An 8,527-nucleotide genomic window follows, 5' to 3' on the forward strand; every position below is an offset into this window, starting at 1 on the left:
TGAAAACTATGCAATTTCCATACTTAATTTTTTGAGTTTATCATTTTCCCTGGTCTGTTAATGATTTCTCATTTCCCCAGTAAATACCAGGAAGAAAGAACACAAGAGCCCTGGTGGATCAGGCTAAACAGACATCTAGTCCTGGTCTCACAGTGCCCAACCTGTGGGAAACCACAAGAAACTGGTAAAAGCTTATAGTTATGAGTCACCTGTTCAAAACCAGTTCCCACCCACCCCAGGAAATTGCCAATTCTGGTGGTGAATGAATGACCTCATGAACATGTAGTGTTCTAAAAAAAGGGGGGGGGAGACAAGCGGCCCACCTCAAGCATGGGGGAGAAGCAAAAATATCAAATGAACCAGCATTCGATTTGCCAGTTTGCACACTTGGCATTTCAGTTGTGAAGTCAGGAAGAAACCAAGCTCATCCCACTCCTGAAGGATGCATTGCAAGTTCTATTTTTATAATACATTGTCTTCAACCTTACATCTATGTTAAAGTACTGAGAAAACATATTTGCACAACATTTGTGGTGGTCTGTGCAAATGTTTGCTGTCCAGCATCCTTGCCCCCATAACTCTGGAGGGACTGCCTTGTAGAGGAAGATGCCGCTGCCTTGCATGATGTGCAAATACTGTGGATGTACATGAAGCAATAGCTGCTGACCACAAATTTAAGAGCCCTGCAACATTAGACAACTGAGTAATGCTTCATAAACAAACAACACACATGACAAATATATTTATCACTCGGATAACAGGATTTGTCTACGTCTTGAAGAAACAGAAGTCGAACAAAAAGAAGGAAAGAGTTAATCCTGCTTTGATGACAGATTTGCCTCAGGCTACACCTCAAATAGTGGCTTCCAGGACCTCTCTGCTCAGTCCACTAGAACATACTGTCTCTCTAGCATGCCCGGCGAAGCAGAAAACAAGAACACTTGTGTTAGCTGAGATGCATATGTACATCTGGCCACACTGTGTGCAGCAAAAGAATTATAATAATAAAAAAATGAACACCTTCCCTGTTCAGGGTGTATGTTTATGCGTATGAGTGCTCATAAGCAAGGAATGTCTAGAGTCAATGGGAAACAAGCAAGAGAACTTGTGGCCTATACATTTTTGATAGGTTTTGCGGCTTATGAATATTCTAAGCGGGGTAACCATGTTTGTGGCTTGAGTGTCTGCTAGACAGGAACTATGTTGGTGGAGAAAGCTAGTAAAGCAAATACCAACAACCTTGCTGTCTGTTAACTCTAGCCTGCCCAATATCCTGCCTAGGAAAATGAGGCCTGCCAAAGGAGTTCTTGAGAACCACTTGGCAAGTGACCACCGGTATGATTCATGCAAGCTTAACGAAAATTAAATACCCAGTTTAGCCTCTCTCTTTCTCTTTCCTTCCAGTCACAATAGAGCAGAAGCTGTCAAATGGCAGGCGCATCTAGATGCCCTTCCGCTTTCTTCCAGGGTGGTAGTTGCACCTTAATGCATAAGTGGTACAAAAGGAGTACTTGTTTGTGGCCTTGAGTCAGGCTTGCAAATGAGTGGATTTTTTTGGCATTTAAAAAACGAATATCTAATTAGATCAACACAGCTCTCAAAGAGGAAAATGGTACAAAAACCTGCACGGGTATTTCCTTTTGTCCCAAGTCTGCCACTTGTAAGAAGAGATAGCAATAGCAACCTGTTGTCCTTTCTAAAAATGAACTCTCGCCCTTCATATAGTGCCAGTTTTTGACCTTGCTAGCCCCGATTTGCTGCTCAGTGTTTCTTGCAGAGCTGGAGGGCCCGTCACCCCATTTTTCTTTTCCTCTTAACGCTCCTTGGCAGCGTTTATTCTCCGTCTGCTACCAAGGGGCCAATTAGTGCTTCACTGTTGTTGAGCTTTGTGATTTACCTAATAGGAACTAGATGGGAATTAAATAGGGCACCAAACAGCCATGAGCAGGTATCAGCATTATGGGCTGCATTCAAACAGGTGGGGATCCTTGATGCGAAGCAGTAAGCGCAAAGAACAACAACAGTGTGATGGGTCTTTCATGCCAAAAAGCTTTTCAATGAAACAAAGCACATACTGGACATGCTTAACTATGCTACAAAACTGTAAAAAATAAAGCAATGCTGGAAGCAGAGGCTCTCACAACAATGAAATCAGTCCCTGATCAACATAATACACGTTACTATGGACCCAATGTGATGACATGCGTATTTAGTAAGAACATGGGAAGATGAAGACGGTGTCTCCAAGTGAGACAGAAATAGGAAAGTCCAGCACCTGTGTGGAGTATGTCATAAAAGGGACGCAGGTGGCATTGTGATCTAAACCACTAAGCCTCTTGGGCTTGCCTATCAAAAGGTTGGCAGTTCAAATCCACACGACGGCATGAACTCCCGTTGCTTTGTCCCAGTTTCTGCCAACCTAGCAGTTTGAAAGCATACCAGTGCAAGTAAATAAATAAGTACCGCTGTAGCGGGAAGATAAACGACGTTTCCGTTTGCTCTGGCTTCCGTCACAGTGTCCTGTTGCACCACAAGCAGTTTAGTCATGTTGGCAGCATGACCGCGAAAGCTGTCTGTGGACAAACGCCAGCTCCCTTGGCCTGAAGCAAGATGAGCGCCGCACCCCATAATTGCCTTTGACTGGACTTAACAATCCAGGGGTCCTTTACGTTTACCATGTAATGAAGTTATACAACTGGGGTGCATCTAGCAACTCCAGCACTCCTCAAATCATTGCCTTTCTGCTGTAATCCACATGCCAAACTGCAATTGACTTTCTGCACTTCAGGGGTTGCAGCGCTCCCACTGTTCCGTTTACACTACTTGCAAGTTTCAGCCACGTTAATGGTGGGGAAGATAAAATAATTGCCAGCACAGCATTTTAGAAATCAATTACTTAATTTATGTTAAAATGCTTAAAAATAAAAAGATGCTTTTGCAAAGCACCTTGGTGGCATTTTAAAAGGCTAAAAAGTGTTAAATGAATTAGGATGGGGAGCCCCAACCCCAAAGTGTTAAAACAGTACCGATTGGAAAAGCAGCATGGGTTTTCAAATCAATTTCTAAACTTACCCTAAAACCCTTTTTGAAAACTATATAAACACTATTGTGCAAATATTTCAATTATCTTTTAAAATATATATTAAAATTATGCATTTTAGCATAACTCAGAAGTTTAATTAAAGCAAACTTAACTCACTGACCCCTCAAAAATGTAAACAATGAAGTTATGCTGTAGTAGATGCAAGGTGAGAGATTCACTCATCCATCACTGCACACATAAAAGCCACACCTCTTTTAAAATGTGAGTGAGTAGTGTTAAAAATAACGCATACTTGTGGTCCTTATGGGGATGGTCTATAGAGAGAGTAGGGTTATAAGGGTAACTAGCCTCTGTCCTATCTTCTTGCTTTGTGGCCTTCTTCTATCTGATGGGGGAAGGCAGACACTTGTAGATCACCATGGCACCTTTTCTATAGTGACAGAGAAATGAAGAGGTAGAGCCCTACCCTCCAATCCCTGACCGGAGCCAACTGCCCTCCCCAGCCTCTGAGATGCTCCTCCTTGCCGCCCCCTGCATCTTCAGTTCTCCGCCTTGCCACCCCCCATGAACTCCTTGCTATGGGCATTACTTCAGAAGGTCAACAGCAGTGGCGTAGCAAGGTCAGGTGGTACCCGGTACAGAAAATCTCTTGTCACCCCCCCCCCATTGAAATTTTTTTTTTAAATGAAAAATAAGATAATTACAGTTGTAAGTTTTATTTTCTGGTTTATTTACTTAACATTGTGAGCATAAGCACTTAAAAACCTTTCTTTTGCAATGGGAATTTCTTAATTTAAAAACACATATTTTTGCCATTTTGTCACCCCCCTCAGTGATGACACCCGGGTCGGCCCGCACCCACCACACCTCCCTTCCTATGCCACTGATCACCAGCACACTTCTAGTAAATCAAATGATGAAATTCTGCACCTTATACCACATTCAAGTTTTACACAACAATTCCAGGGAACACACAAAACTCAGATGGTAACACACAAGAAGAGTAGAGACATTCTAATATCATGTTCTGTTATGAGGTACAGAAGATACGTTTCTGCACCTCATAAAGGAATACATCTGACATTTTTGTAAAGTATTCGGCATTTGTATTTATTGTATTAACCATTAGAATAGGGTAGAATTTTATGCCTCCTTTGTGCTGCTGTAAATGCCTATTAGACATGGAAAGGAAATAAGCTCGCCTGGCATTAATACAGGTATTATATATTTATGGCATACATATGTTTTGCCTCATGAAAGAAGCGTGCTTTATGTAGACAGAAACTCTTTACCACATGCATTTTCCATATTGTGCAACTGTTCATTCTGATATGCATCTGTGAACATTTATAATCATGTATGAAATAAACCAACAAGTTTAGTCTTAATATCAGTATAAGAAAGTGCACAGATTGACCAGTGGTAGATGCCCAATTCTGCACAATACACACAAATGTAATGAGCAATACCACATTGTTAAGATAAGAGTTAGAGCTTCAGGATCTCTGCTTCTTCACTAGATCACCAACAGAGATCCTTCCTTCTCCACCAAAACCTCACTAAAACTTCAATCCTCACTCACTTATAATCCTTCCTACAAGGCCTATCTACATAATTCTCATAATTTTATAAATATATCTACCTCCCTTTTCACAAACAAACAGCAATGCTCAGTTGTATCCCTCTCATTTTCAACAACAACCAAGAGCTCCTCTTTCATGTCAAAATGTACCTTGCAGAAAGAGCTTTCATGGATTATTCTGAACCTCAGTTCTGGAGTCGCCCTGTCACCTTATCTGCATATTTGCATTGTTTCTCTCCCTTCATACTACCTCGATCCAACTATACACATTTTCGCACTCATAATTTCACCCATACACCTGCACATACGCAATAACATTTTCCCAGTATGTGAATATGCAGCACACACATACACACACAAAACACATGTAGAATTTTCACCTATAGTGGTCCGTATAGATGTAACCACTCTTTCTCCCGATATCTGTTTGGGTAAAGTGTCGTGTGCAAAGCAGCCCTGCATTAAGAAAAAAACGTGCCCTTCCTCTCTTTTTCTCTCTTCAGCCTGTCCCGTACCCAATGGTCTCAAAACTTGGGTTCCTTCTCTTATTCTGACTTACTACACTTTGATCTTCCTTCCTCCTATTTACTCCTATAACTGCATTGTACATTGTGAGCTGCACCTAACATTAAAGATACTATCTCACCCAAATAAAGTTTGGGTGTGGAAGAAGTGCTGGAGTGAGTGTGTGTGTGTGTGTAGAGGGATGGGACTAGTCACTAGACAGAATTCATGCTTTGCACTTTGAAGAGGCAGAAGAGAGCCTCCATTTTCCTTGCTAGACTGAGGAGGGTCTCAGGCCAATTTTGTCTCCCTCCCCCTTTCTCCCATCCTGCTCAGTCTTTTAAAGCACATGGTAATCTCCTACAGGCCCGGCTGGGAAAGCATTAGACCTCTTTCTCCCTCTTTTCCTCACCCTCCTCAACCCGCTCCTGTATGGTTCCAGTTGCGTTGGGGGACATTGGGGAGGGGGGAGTATTTGTGCCAGTCAAGACTTCTACAGATTTCTAGATTCTTGCTATTTGTCCAAAAGTAATGCACTCCAGACTTATGGTGTGTGATAAAAGCTATGAGACCTCAGAGAATCCAGTTTCAGTTAAAATCCCATCAATATTTTAAACATAATGGGAATCCACAGGAACGAAGAGCAACGTTATTATTTTTAAGGAGCAGCAATAGCGAAACAGCTCTTCTCTCCCTTTTTGAGCACTGCCTCAACAGCAGTTAAGGTTATCCCCTCCAAAAGCAGCAGCAGCATTGAGCACACAGCCCCCTTACATTGTTGCCCCTCACACTCGGCCAGCTATTTGCTGAATGATAAATAGCACCGTTCTCTACATAAAATGTTGTTTACTCTCTCAAATCCGTAAGAGATGTTGCCCTAAAAAACCACAACCCGCAAGCTTTATTGCAAACCGTCTAGATTTGGACGTGTCCGCTAGTCTCAGAACAGCACAAGATTCTGGATATAACAATGACAAAAGATTCATGGTCTCATTCTTCCTGGCATCCAGCTTTTTTAAGGGGGGGGGGCAAAAGAACACAACATATGTACAATTAGAGAGGCGGGTGAAAAAACCCGATTCCTCCTCCCACCTCATTCTCAGTATCAATCGCCCAGTAAATCTTGCAAAAAAGACACAACAGAACACGACAAGGAGCCAACAGGTGGGGGTGGGGGGGCCGAGTTAAAACATTTTCCGAAAAGAAAAGAAAAGCTTTTGCGTTCATTTGCAAACGGCCGAGCTCCTTTCCTTCGCCTCTTTGTAAACCGAAGGGGCTTTCTGAAACGCGATTAAAAAGATAAATACATAAAAACCGCGCTAAGTTTGACCTTCTCATTAACCCTTGTGGCCAGCGAGAACAATTTTAACGCCACAATGAAACAATTCCCTTGGGTGGGTTAGATGGGTGTGCATCTTTTCTTTTCTTACTACCGGGGGGGGGGGACTGAGGCGCATGGCAAGGAGGCGGAGATCGCCGCCGCCACCCCTAGTGGGAAAAGTTTCGTGATGCCCTTTCCTTCCCTACCCACTCCAGTCTGAGCCCTGCAACCTCGGTGCATCTTTCGCTCAGCAGTAGTGGCGGCGGCAGCCCCAAAGCTGGGCTGGGTCTTGTGCAAAGGCGCGCCCCCCCCGCCAAGAGGGCTGTTGCTCGCCAGGCAAGCGGCTGCTTTTAGCCGGGCCAGCAGCAGCAGCGGCAGCCCTTGCGCTCTCCGAAGCTGTGAATGAAGGAGCAAAGGGGAGGTGGGGAAGCTTGGAGCTCCGAGGCCGCCAGCCAGGAGCCTGCTGCTCCGCGCGCGCCCCCCTCCGCTTGCCCAGCAGCGGCAGCCGCCCCCCTTCTCTTGGGCTTAGCGGGGCGAGGAAGGAGACGGAAAGCGGCGGGGGGGGGGGGAGGCGGGAGAGAAGAGAAGCGCAACTGCAACCAAATAACAGCGCCTACCAGGAGCCACCTCCAATACATGCATGCATAGAGAGAGCGGGAGAGAGAAGAGCACGCATTCCCGGGCTCGCTCTCCCCGGAGCGCCTGCGAGGCGACCAGCCGCCTGCCACTCACTGGCCCCCAACCCGGCGAGGGAGGCAGCTCCAGCAATGCGTGGTCCCCCTCCTCCTTGCCAAGCATGGAGCGCTCCAGGCTGGGGAGCAAACAAGCTCCTCTCGGGCTCGTGTTGCTGCTGCTTGTGGTGCCACACAGAAGGGGAAGGGAATGTAGCCTCTCTCTTACCTGTTTTTCTTTCTCTCTCTCTCTGTCTCTTTTTCCCCCTCTCCCTCTCTCTCCCTCTCTCTTTTCTCTTTTTTAAATTGTGTGTTATGGGGAGAATTTCTGGAGAATCATTTTCCGCCAAGGCGAAAAAAGAAAAAAAGGGGGGTGGAAAGTGAAAGGAAACAAAAAACCAAAAACAACACCCGAGCCCCTTCCCTTGCAAGCCCCCCGGCCTCCTGGTACCAAGACACGAGGACAACATCAAAGCAACTTGGGGGGAACACTTGAGGGGCCTATTGTCTGCTCCGGGCGGCTCTGTTTTTCCTTCGGCCTCCCCCCTCTCGCTGCCGGGAGACTTGGTACGGCCCAGGCATTCATGCCAAGTAGCTTTCACACATGGAAGCTTGTCTCAAGCAATTGCTGACAAGCCACAAACAAGACATTCTCCCTCCCTTCTCCCTCCCCCTCCCTCCCCCTCCCTCCCCCTCCTCCTTTCTTCAGAATGCAAACTAAAACTCCAGTGACAGGCAGGCGGGTTTGGCTTAGCCCCCCCACTCCTCCCTCTACACACACATACACACACACGCAGAGCTCAGCTCACTGCTGTACTGGTGGAGTTAAGAGACAGGGAAAAAAGCCCAGGCTGAGTTGGGGGCAGGGAAAGAGCTGTCTGCTGTGTCCCAGTAAAATGGCAGAGAGAGAGAGAGAAGCTGTGCACACAACATTGCAAAGCATTTGCCTTCTTCGGGTGCAAGGGGGGGGGTCAAAGAAGGAACAACTGGGGCGGGGAGAAGGCAGGCGAATCAAACTCTTTTGCATCGTATTTTGGGCATGGGGGTGGGTGAAATTCGCCTTGCAACCTCAGTCAGATGAGATCGATCTCCCTCTCCTTCTCCCTCCTCACACACACAATAGATAAATAATAGGGTGTTTTACATAATCCATTCCGGGTTTCATTATTTCACTTTCTCCCCAGCGTTCCTCAATTCCACCCATTTCTCCAGCGCACTGCCAGGGCACAACGTGTTCTACATCCCACAGGGCTGACCTTCTTTCCGTGTCCTCACAACAACCCTGTGAGATGTGGGTGAACGGTTGTTGTGCAACCTTGTGGAGTGACTTCCACAAAGCCGCCCAATGAACTTCAGGGAGGAGGTCAAACCCGAGCCAGAGGCTCTCTCACACATTGATCCTGATG

The 8,527-nt window shown here is 45.7% G+C and overlaps 1 protein-coding gene across 1 annotated transcript in view; it reads right to left on the minus strand.

The window, feature by feature from the left end:
• The window catches only part of BCL9 (BCL9 transcription coactivator), a 96,456-nt gene extending 88,986 nt beyond the window's left edge, over positions 1 to 7,470 (minus strand). Inside the window, exon 1 of the mRNA XM_081907853.1 lies at positions 7,351 to 7,470. The gene's annotated coding sequence lies outside the window, so the exon portion shown is untranslated. The remainder of the gene's footprint in view (positions 1 to 7,350) is intronic.
• Between the last annotated feature and the right edge of the window lie 1,057 nt (positions 7,471 to 8,527).

The sequence above is a fragment of the Podarcis melisellensis genome (genome assembly GCF_964234715.1).
Source record: "Podarcis melisellensis genome assembly, chromosome: 4".
Classification (NCBI taxonomy): Eukaryota; Metazoa; Chordata; class Lepidosauria; order Squamata; family Lacertidae; genus Podarcis; species Podarcis melisellensis.